This window comes from Pogoniulus pusillus, unplaced genomic scaffold (genome assembly GCF_015220805.1).
Source record: "Pogoniulus pusillus isolate bPogPus1 unplaced genomic scaffold, bPogPus1.pri scaffold_51_arrow_ctg1, whole genome shotgun sequence".
Classification (NCBI taxonomy): Eukaryota; Metazoa; Chordata; class Aves; order Piciformes; family Lybiidae; genus Pogoniulus; species Pogoniulus pusillus.
Window position 1 is genome coordinate 1 of NW_026974710.1, and position 12,099 is coordinate 12,099.

At 51.2% G+C, this 12,099-nt stretch overlaps 1 long non-coding RNA gene across 1 annotated transcript; it reads left to right on the top strand.

The window, feature by feature from the left end:
* The first annotated feature begins 9,884 nt into the window (after window positions 1-9,884).
* LOC135174264 (uncharacterized) lies at window positions 9,885-11,703 on the top strand. The gene is made up of 3 exons (XR_010301841.1): window positions 9,885-9,974; window positions 10,589-10,710; window positions 11,024-11,703. It is a non-coding gene; the product is annotated as an uncharacterized LOC135174264 (long non-coding RNA).
* Window positions 11,704-12,099: the final 396 nt, after the last annotated feature.

Here is a 12,099-nt window from a genome sequence, read left to right on the forward strand (position 1 = left end):
TTCTGTGACATCACACAATGCTCTTTGTGACGTCACACAGTGCTCACTGTGACATCACAATGATGTCTGTGTCGTCACACAATGGTCTTTGTGAGGTCACACAATGGTCTTTGTGACGTCACACAATGCTCGCTGTGACATCACAATGCTTTCTGTGACATCACACAATGGTCATTGTGACGTCACACACAGCTCACTGTGCCATCACAATGCTGTCTGTGACGTCACACAATGGTCATTGTGACATCACACAGTGCTCACTGTGACATCACAATGCTTTCTGTGACGTCACACAATGGTCTTTCTGACGTCACACTATGCTCACTGTGACATCACAATGCTTTCTGTGACGTCACAGAATGGGCTCTGTGACGTCATACAGTGGTCACTATGACGTCACACAATGCACTCAGTGACATCACACAATGGTCTTTGTGGCGTCACACAATGGTCACAGTGATGTCATACAATGGTCTTTGTGACGTCATACAATGATCACTGTGACATCACAATGATGTCGTTGACGTCACAAAATGGTCTCTGTGACATCACACAATGACCTCTGTGATGTCACACAATGCTCATTGTGACATCACAATGCTTTCTGTAACATCACACAATGGCCCTTGTGACGTCACACAGTGCTCACTGTGACATCACAATGCTTTCTGTGACGTAAACACAATGGTCTTTGTGACGTCACACAATGCTCACTGTGACATCACAATGCATTCTCTGACGTCACACAATGGTCGTTGTGACGTCACACAATGCTCACTGTGACATCACAATGCATTCTGTGACGTCATACAATGCTCACTGTGACATCACAATGCTTTCTGTGACATCACACAGTGCTCACTGTGACATCACAATGCTTTCTCTGACGTCACACAATGGTCTTTGTGACGTCACACAATGGTCTTTGTGACGTCACACAGTGCTCACTGTGACATCACAATGATGTCTGTGACGTCACACAATGCTCACTGTGACATCACAATGCTTTCTCTGACGTCACACTATGGTCGTTGTGACGTCACACAGGGCTCATTGTGACATCACAATGCTGTCTGTGACGTCACACAATGGTCTTTGTGACGTCACACAGTGCTCACTGTGAGATCACAATGCTTTCTGTGACGTGACACAATGGTCTTTGTGACGTCACACAATGCTCACTGTGACATCACAATGCTTTCTGTAACGTCACACAATGGTCTTTGTGACATCACACAATGCTCTCTGTGACATCACAATGCTTTCTGTGATGTCACACAGTGCTCACTATGACATCACAATGCTTTCTGTAACGTCACACAATGCTCACTGTGATATCACATTGCTTTCTGTGACGTCACACAGTGCTCACTGTGACATCACAATGCATTCTGTGACGTCACAATGCTTTCTGTGACGTCACACAATGGTCTTTGTGACGTCACGCAGTGCTCACTGTGACATCACAATGTTTTCTGTGACGTCACACAGTGGCCTTGGTGATGTCACAGAATAGTCACTGTGACATCACATTGCTTTCTGTGACGTAATACAGTGGTGTTTGTGACGTCCCACAATGCTCACTGTGACATCACAATGCTTTCTGTGACGTAACACAATGGTCTTTGTGACGTCCCACAATGCTCACTGTGACATGACAATGCTTTCTGTGACGTCACACAATGCTCACTGTGACATCACAATGCTTTCTGTGACCTCAGACAATGGTCTTAGTGACGTCACACAGTGCTCACTGTGACATCACAATGCTTTCTGTGACCTCAGACAATGGTCTTTGTGACGTCACACAATGCTCACTGTGACATCACACAATGGTTTCTGTGACGTCACACAATGGTCTTTGTGACGTCACACAATGCTCACGGTGACATCATAATGCTTTCTGTGATGTCACACAATGGTGACTGTGACGTCACACAATGCTCACTGTGACATCACAATGCTTTCTGTGACGTCACAGAATGGGCTCTGTGACGTCACACAGTGGTCACTATGACATCACATAATGCACTCAGTGACATCACACAATGGTCTTTGTGACGTCACACAATGGTCTTTGTGACATCACACAGTGCTCACTGTGAAATCACAATGCTGTCTGTGACGTCACACAATGGTCTTTGTGATGTCACACAATGGTCACAGTGATGTCATACAATGATCTTTGTGACATCACCAATGATCACTGTGACATCACAATGATGTCGTTGACGTCACAGAATGGTCTCTGTGACATCACACAATGCTCTATGTGATGTCACACAATGCTCACTGTGACATCACAATGCTTTCTGTGACGTCTCACAATGGTCTTTGTGACGTCACACAATGCTCATTGTGACATCACAATGCTCACAGTGACATCACAATGCTTTATGTGACGTCACACAATGCACTCAGTGATGTCACACAATGCAATCTGTGACATCACAATGCGTTCTGTGACGTCACTCAATGCTCACTGTGGCATCACACAATGGTCCTTCTGACGTCACACAATGCTCACAGTGGTATCACAGTGCTTTCTGTTACGTCACACCATTGTCTTTGTGACATCACACTGCTCACTGTGACATCACAATGCTTTCTGTGACGTCACACAATGGTCTTTGTGACGTCACACAGTGCTCACTGTGACATCACAATGCTGTCTCTGATGTCACACAATGCTCACTGTGACATCACAATGCTGTCTGTGACGTCACACAGTGGTCTTTGTGACGTCACTCAGTGCTCACTGTGACATCACAATGCTTTCTGTGACATCACACAATGGCCACTGTGACATCACAATGCTTTCTGTGACCTCACACAATGGTCTTTGTGACATCACACAATGCTTACTGTGACATCACACAGTGGTCATTGTGACATCACACAATGCTCACTGCGACATTACAATGCTTTCTGTGACGTCACACAATGGACTTTGTGATGTCACACAATGGTCTTTGTGACGTCACACAATGCTCACTGTGACGTCACACAATGCTCACTGTGACATGACAATGCTTTCTGTGACGTCACACAATGGTTTTTATTACGTCACACAATGCTCACTGTGTCATCACAATGCTTTCTGTGACATCACACAATGGTCTTTGTGACGTCACACAATGCTCACTCTGACATTACAATGCTTTCTATGACGTCACACAATGGTCTTTGTGACGTCACACAGTGCTCACTGTGACATAACAATGTTTTTCGTGATGTCATACAATGCTCACTGTGACATCACAATGCTTTCTGTGACGTCACACAATGGTTTTTGTTACGTCACATAATGCTCACTGTGACATCACAATGCTTTCTGTGACGTCACAGAATGGCCACTGTGACATCACACAATGCTCACTCTGACATTACAATGCTTTCTATGACGTCACACAATGGTCTTTGTGACGTCACACAGTGCTCTCTGTGACATCAGAATGCTTTCTGTGATGTCACACAATGGTCTTTGTGACATCACACAGTGCTCACTGTGACATCACAATGCTTTCTGTGACGTCACACAATGGTCTTTGTGACGTCACACAATGCTCACTGTGACATCACAATGCTTTCTGTGATGTCACACAATGCTCATTGTGACATCACATAATGCTCACTGTGGAATCAAAATGCTTTCTGTGACGTCACACTATGGTCTTTGTGACGTCACACAATGCTCAGTGTGACGTCACTATGCTTTCTGTGACGTTACACAATGCCCACTGTGACATCACAGTGCTTTCTGTGATGTCAAACAATGGTCATTGTGACATCACACAGTGCTCGCTGTGACATCACAATGCTATCTGTGATGTCACACAATGCTCACTGTGACATCACAATGCTTTCTGGGACGTCGCACAATTGTCTTTGTGACGTCACACAATGCTCACAGTGCATGACAATGCTTTCTGTGACGTCACACAATGCTCATTGTGACATCACAATGCTTTCTGTGACGTCACACAATGGTCACTCTGACATCACAATGCTTTCTGTGACATCACTCAATGGTCTTTGTAACGTCACACAGTGCTCACTTTGACATCACAATGCTTTCTGTGACGTTACACAATGGTCATTGTGACATCACAGTGCATTCTGTGAGATCACTCAATGGTCTTTGTAACGTCACACAGTGCTCACTGTGACATCACAATGCTTTCTGTGACGTCACAGTGTCGGGGTACGGAGGCTGGCGAGAGGCGAGATCGGGGCACTGACGACTCGAGACAGCAGCTTCCAGGCATCTGTGCATCAGTACAGCTTTATTAGGGTAGTGCAGCGTCTTATATAGTGCTCAGAGGAGGTGTTTCCAGCCAGCCTGGGGCTGGCACAAGTGGACAGTACAGATTGGCCCCAAGTTATGTGTAAGGCAGAGATAGGTTACCTGTGGTAAACATCCTGTGAGTACCACCCAGGGGGGCTGGCCAGGGTCAGCCTCCTGGGGCTGCGTCCGCCCCGGGGGCCGGCAGATTCCACCCCCTGACAGCTGTGCGTGGGTTGCTCATGGTTGCCAGCTTAGGCCCCTGGGAATCAGTAAGACCCAAGGACACTTCCCATCACAGGGCCTGATGTTTACATTCCATACCTCGCTGCAGGAGAAAGCTTCCCACAATACCCCCTTCTTTTCTTTGAGCAACCCACGTCAGATCTTATACAGGCCGTGTTTGGTGCAGGTATGGATGATACAAGTGCAGGTTAACAATGCTACAGTTAAGAGAATGCATCTGTGAAGAACCCTTTTGCTAGTGGCAATAGTCTGGCAAACTAACAACCCAAGCTTAGCTGGCAATCCCAAAAGCTATTCCTGTAAGCCACAGTGAGTCAAATGTTCAAAGCCCAAAGTCCAGACGAACATCACAGCCACTGGAGAGTGCAAATCCGTCGTCTTCGTTGGCTCAGCGTGGCAGCTGATGTTGTAGAGCTGCAGCTGCACCAAGCTGTCCAGTATTTCTCCTCAGGCTCCCACAGTTCTGGATTCAGTCTGTAGTCCTCAGAAATCTCGATGTTCTAATCACACCTCTTAGCTGTGAGCTGCGTCTGTCCATTGTGCCTTAAGAGCTACTGGCCTCTAAATATAGCACAAGGATATGCCTTAGATGTTGCATTCAGAGTATTCTGCTTAGGCCTTTTCCCACAGTTCTTCATCTACTTTAAGAATTTAGGGCAGTGCCTTTTATCTCTTGCAGGGCCCTTGCAAGAGATAAAAGGTCACATTGCCATCTTATGCCAATTTCAGTGGGCTTTGGCCTTTACAAAAGGATGCTAAACTGAATCTATTCCATTAAACCACAATCACTGAAACTCATGAAAATACCCAAATTCACTGACCATGATCAGACCTCATCATCCATAGACACACACAGCCATCATTTCAGTACTCCTCTCAAGATCTTACCACAGTTCTGCCATCTGAGCAGGATTCCTGCTCACCTTAGGAAAGGACAGGCTAATCATACTCAAGCTGGTCCCCATCCTCCAATGCCTGTGAAGATAAGGGATCAAACACAAACAAATACAGAGACAAATGCAAGTGAACAAGTACAAAACCAAACACAAACATGTCGGGTGCCTAGGCTGACAGCCCCATTGAGCCTGTCTGCAGAATTTTTTATACCTGCTCCCTTGGCTTTCTACCCCTTTTTCCCCCTCTTTTTTTTTTATTCCAGGAAAAACCCAACACCCAAACATCCCATGATATGCCTATATCAGAAAAAAAATCCCATAATTGTCATACTGCAAACTCTGAGCCTTAACTATAGTATTGTAGCAGCTTAAAGGTCTAGGAAATGAAGGAAATAGGAGAAAAAAAGGCAAAGAAATATTCAAGAAGTGTGGTACCACAGGAGAGTCAGAATCGGAACAGAGGGAAAGGAAGATCTCCCTAGGAATTCTGATGCAATTAGCAATCATCGAACAGCCTATTCAGTACACTCCTAACCTGTCAGATCCAGCACAATCAAAAAGGAAAACAGCACTAATACTGACGTCAGTAGTTCCTACAGGTAGCAAGATACAACAATACGAGTCTGTTACGTTAAGAACTAAGCTGTTCGTTTCCCGCTGAGAAAGTGCGGGGGGGTGGGGGTGTAGGTGAGCCGTGCTCGCCGCTCGTGCCAGGGGAGGGAGGCGGGGGAGGAGGGAGGGGGGGAGCGGGGGCAGGGGGTACTCGCGGAGCCGGCGTCGGACAGCGGCGGGGGCGGGGGGCGGGGGGGGGGAGAAGAGGTCGGGGGGGGTGTCCCGTGACCTGCGGAGCCGCCGCCAGTTTCGAACTTTCCAAGCCGGGACGGGACAGGGACCCTGCCCAACTCTGCCGCCGGCCGGGGGGAAGGGCGTCTCGGACTTCCAGACGACTCCTCGCTGATCTTTGCAGGGCGCTCTGCAAGCCCTGTCCCCCAGAGTCTTTCTGTTCGTCCGTCTGTCTCTTTGGTGTTTTCTTGTCCTGTACACACGATCGGTGGGGGGCACGGGGGGGGTTGGGTTCCGCCGGGCTCCGCAGTTTGTCGGGGGGGGGCCGCGGCTCCTCTGAGCTCCGCAGTTTGTCGGGGGGGGGCCGCGGCTCCTCTGAGCTCCGCAGTTTGTCGGGGGGGGGGCCGCGGCTCCTCTGAGCTCCGCAGTGTCGGGGGGGGGGCCGCGGCTCCTCTGAGCTCCGCAGTTTGTCGGGGGGGGGGGGTTTCTGCCGGCGGCGAGACTCGGGAAGCGCTGCTGCCGCTTCTACTTTTTCTTTCCGCTTTTCATCCCTTCTGTGTCGGGGACGCGGTGGGGGGGGAGCTGCCATCCTGTAGATGGAACTCAGAAGGAAAGCGCCGTAGCGGCTGGCAGATTGGACACGGCAGTGGCGGCTGGGAGCAGCCGCTTTGGACGGCAGTCCCGAGAAACTTTTACAGGCTGAGAAACTTTGGCAGTTTGCCGCCGCCGGACGGCCCTCGGCAATCGCCATCACGGGGTGGTGGGAGCGGCTACCGGCACCGCGCGGTCGCTATTCCGCCGAAAGTAAGGGGGGGGTGAAGGGTGCTCCGTTAAGCGGCAAGATTCCGTAAGCGAGAAAGGGGGGGGGGGGGATTCGCTGCTTCCTGCAACAGCTGCTCCTCGGGGGGAGATCCGACTCTGCGCGATTACTGCCCCCGAAAAACGCCCATATGTGTGGTCACGCGGCCGTCGCCACAGCTGCCGTTACTGAAGCACCCCCATATCTATGAGCGGTGTCAATCCTCAATAAGCGCCTATCTCTATAGGCCGCCCGTGTCAGCAGACACTGTCCCCCGCGGTTAGGGACGGGATAAAAAAGGAAAACCAGCGCACTTCCCCGGCAGATTCCGTAAGCGAGAAAGGGGTGGGGGGGGTGGGGGGGGTGGGTGTTCCTGCCTTCTGGCGGCAGCTGCTCTGGGGGGGACCTGACTATGCACAACTACCGCCCCCAGGACATGCCCATCTGTATGGTCGCATTCGTCGTCACGACAGCTGCCGTTACTGAAGCACCCCCATATCTATGAGCGGTGTCAATCCTCAATAAGCGCCTATCTCTGTAGCGCGCCCGTGTCAGCAGACACTGTCCCCCGCGGTTGGGGACAGGTTAAGTGAAAGGGAGGAGAAAAGAAGAGGCAAAAAACAGCGCATTTCCCCAGCAGGGGGTAGAGTAGCGTCCGATCTCTTACGGTTCTGCCAGCTCCTTACGCACGGAGGTGAAGCGATGTCTCGGCCCCTCCTCGGGGCCCCTGCGGCTCAAGGGCCGGCTTAGAGTTCTGTCGATCGCGGCCTGGAGGCCTGCCGGTGGTCACGATGCAGGCCTCAGTGCCTGGCCGCAGCGATACGGTGCTCCAATTAGCCTGTTCGAGCGCCATTTGTCGGGGTACGGAGGCTGGCGAGAGGCGAGATCGGGGCACTGACGACTCGAGACAGCAGCTTCTGTGCATCTGTGCATCAGTACAACTTTATTAGGGTAGTGCAATGGCTTATATAGTGCTCAGAGGAGGTGTGCCCAACCAGCCTGGGGCTGGCACAAGTGGACAGTACAGATTGGCCCCAAGTTATGTGCAAGGCAGAGATAGGTTACCTGTGGTAAACAACCTGTGAGTACCACCCGGGGGGCTGGCCAGGGTCAGCCTCCTGGGGCTGTGTCCGCCCCAGGGGCCGGCAGTTTCCACCCCCTGACAGCTGTGCGTGGGTTGCTCATAGTCCTCAGCCTAGGCCCCTGGGAGCCTGTGAGGCTCCAAGGACACTTCCCATCACAGGGCCTGATGTTTACGTTCCATACCTCGTTGCAGGAGAAAGCTTCCCACAAGTGAGCGAGGCCTGATCCTGTCTAGGCCAATGCAAGCAGGTCAGGGCAGCAGGATGCTGCTGTGGATCAGAGCTGAGTCTAAAATGCTCTAAGCTTCTGAACTGGTAAACAGTCTGGACTGTCTGAACAGACTGAACAGGACTGACCACGTGGTGCTGCTGTGCACCCTCTTTATAGGCTCTGGGCCGAGATTTGTGGCTCGTTGGACATCTAAAATGACCAATCAGGTTGGCTGTAGGCCAAACCTTGCCCCAGTAGGCAGCAGAGATGTGCCTGGACCCTCCCAATAGGAGATTACCTGGGCAGACCCCAGGGGCACAGGGGCTGGGCGTGTGTGGGTTACGCAGTTGGTTTGCTGCTTCGTGGCTCCTGGCAGCAGAGCAGGTCTGGGCATGCAGAGGCACAGAAAAGCCTCAGTTTTGGGGCTGCTGCCCCTCCACCACACAAATGGCACTGTGGGACTGTGCCATGGGAGAGAACCAACAACCTTCTGCCCTTCTGGCTGGAGCCTTGCAGGGCACAAGCTCAGCACTCTGGGAAGTCTTCCTCAGACATCTGAGTTCTTGAGGCTGCACAACAGAAAGCAGCAGCTGCTGAGCTGCCAGTGAGCTGCTCCAGGGGTGCCAAAGGAACTGGCCTGGTCTGCCCTTGCAGGTGGCTCTGCTCCCTGTGCTAAGGTGATGACCCCAATGGAGCCAGCACAGAGCTCTTGCTGCCAGGCACTGCCCAGAGACAGCCAGAGGGACACAGGAGAGCACAGGCACAGGAACATGAAAACTGTCTGGGGTGTGAGGCAGAGTGGGAGAAGGGTGAGGAGGCAGGGCCCAGGGTCCTGCACACCAAAGCTCATTTCTGGGACAGGTGAGTTTTTCCTGAGACTTTTTGGTGCCTCAGGAGGCTGCAGCTGCCCCTGGGTGACCACACCAAGGTGCCCAGAGCTCTGCTCTGCATTGACTCACCCTTTTGGTCAGCTGCTGGGCACTGGGAGTCCCTTCTCATGGCATCCACAGCCAGACCCTGAGCCCTGGCCGTGTGTGTGTGACTAGGGCAGAACTGTGCATGTTCTTTAGCCACACAATCAGTCTGGTTCATCTTCTGTCACCTCATTCCCTTGGAGTAACAGCTTCTGCTGACAATGTTGTGCACTCCCCAGCTCAGGAGGTGGCCAAAGGATCTCCCAGGTGTGAGGTGCTGGGAAGCAGAGGCAGTTCTGCTCTGCTGAGCATCTGAGGAGAAAGTGCCCCACTTACCCCCGACCACCCTGACCCTGGAGGTGCCTGCTAATGTCTATTGCTTTGCAGCTGAGCATTTTGGCAGGGACAGGTGAGCCCCTGATGGCAGCAGCTGCCTAGAGAGGACTGCAGTGCTTCCTGTGGGCTTTGTTGGCTTTAAAGCCACCTGAGAGTCCTTCCTGTATAGGGTTAACCCTCCAGGGGGAGTAACCCTGAACCTGACCCGAGGTGCTCTTGACCCCTCCCCTGGGGTGGGTCTGAACACCCCCAGGTGATGCTTAGCTCACTCCCCCTTCCTGTCCCCTAAAAGCAGGGGGACCTCCTGTTTCACTCTCCCCCTGCATCCCCCTGCATCCCCCATCACCACCATCACCATCTGCTCCTGTTCTACCACGTGGCCATCACCCAGGAGGGGACAAAGCCATCCCCAGCACAGTCAGGTTGTGTTTATACCATTTTGCATTTGCTATTTTCCCTTCCCTGTCCTTTGTAACTTCCCTACCTCAGATACCTCTTTTAAGTTGTTGAACTTTTCTTTTGTTTTTGGCTTCCAAATCGAGTGAGATTTCACTTCCTTGGGTGTGCTTCCATCTGATCCCTTTCTTTTGGGAAAGAAGGGCAGGAGGGAAGGGCACTCTGTGAAGTTGTTATTGGTTCTATCACATTTATCTGAGTCTCTGGAAACTGAAATTAGAGCCCAGACACTTCCCCCTTGAGGGGCTTGCCTCACTGCCTTCTTGTTACCCTTCTGACAAGTTGAGCATCCTGCAGGAGCCTGCTTGGCCAGCTCAGAAGTGCCTCTGCACCCAGGTTGTTTAAGAGCTGAGCACATAGTGCCCGAGTTCCCCACTGGCTCTGCTCATGGAATCGCTGCAGGCTTTGTCTGGCCAATCCTTTTGGCAGCTTCAGTGCTTCTCCTCTCATCTCCATTGCTCACCCTTCAGCTCTGCCCCTGTTTCAGACATAGTTTCTCACTCCTATTTGGAAAAGCTTCACTTGGGGTCCCCCTGAGTGGTCAGTTTGAGAATCTGAACCTCCTCCTTTTGTCTTGCAGCCACCTTTGCAGCCTGATCAGCCAAATTACTGCCAGGTACATGCAGAGCTGTTCCCTTTGGATGTGCTTTTACATGGACCACAGCTGTCTCACTGGGCCCTTTTAGAGCCTCTAGTACCCAGGTGATTAATTCCTCATGCACAGCCCTTTCCCCTGTGTGTTCATAAAGCCCCTTCCTTTCCAAATGTTGCCCAAGGTGTGTCCTGCCTGTGAGCATATCTGGCATCTGCAAACCCCAGCCCTGCCTTTCCCTGCCATAGGAGCAAATGGTTCACCAGCCTGTGCCGAGCAAGTTGAACTCAACGTCCCAGCCCCTGTAACCTGCAGAGAGTCCCCATCTGTTGGAGCATAACCTGAATGCCTTTGCCCTTCTTCTGCCCTGGGTGAACCATCAGTAAATGGCTTCCTTCCCATGTCTAATTCTGTTTCTTCCAGGTCCTCTCTTACCTTTGGCTGCACTGTGATTCCACCTCTGCAGTCCTGTTCCAGCTGAGATCTCTCCTCTGGATGTCCGTACAAAAGCTGGGCCAGGTTTGAGTTATTGGTTACCCTGATGCTGATTCTCTGCTATTTAACAGCATGGCCTCGAGTTTCAAGGTTCTAGCATGGGTCAGCCACTTTTCAGCTCTCTGGTTCAATGCACTCCTCTCATTATGGGCAGTACAAACCTTCAGTGCTGCTCCAGATGTTCTGTTTCCAGCTTCTTGAACCGCAGGGGCAGTAGCTGCTGCTGCCTGTGAGCAAACAGCCCATCCCCTGCTCACTGGATCCAGCAGCTCAGACAGGTGAGCTGCCCCTTCCTCTCTCTCTATTCCTGGCCAACACTCCACAAGCAACTTGGTCTTTAATATTTACAGACAAAAGGAGTGGGCTTTTTAAATCTGGGAGGCTCAAAACAGGAGCCTCCATCAGTGATTCTTTTATCCCTTGGAGCTTCTCCTCATCTCCTTTAGTCCATTTAGCTACATTCTGAGTAAGTTTTTCACACAGGAATGTAACCTTTTGGGTACATTCTGACATCCATAACCTGTCCTAATAATCCTAGTGATTGTCTAATCTCCTTCTGGCTTTTTGGGGCTGGCAGGGGTAAGATCCCCACCACTCTTTCTGAGCCCAGCCTTTTACTGCCCTGAACCAGCTAATGCCTTAAGTACTTAACCTCCTGCTCTGCAAACTGAAGCTTTTGTTAGACACTTCCACTGCTTTCTGCCCCAAACACTTTAACAGTGGCATGGTAGCCACTGGGACCTGTTCTTGTTTTTCTCCTGCCCTAAGCAACTCATCAACATGCAGGACTGATTTCATCCCCCTAGGAGCTCCAGGTTCCAGAGGAGGTTTCTAAAGCCTGCCCACACAAGTTGGGAGGTTCCATGAACCCCTGCGGGATGCTGCCCACCTGAGCTGTTGCCTTCTCCCTGTCTCTGGACCTTCCCACTCAAATGCAAAGACATTCCTGCTTTTCTCAGCAGTGGGCAGGGCCAAAATGCATCCTTAAGGTCTGTTGCACTATT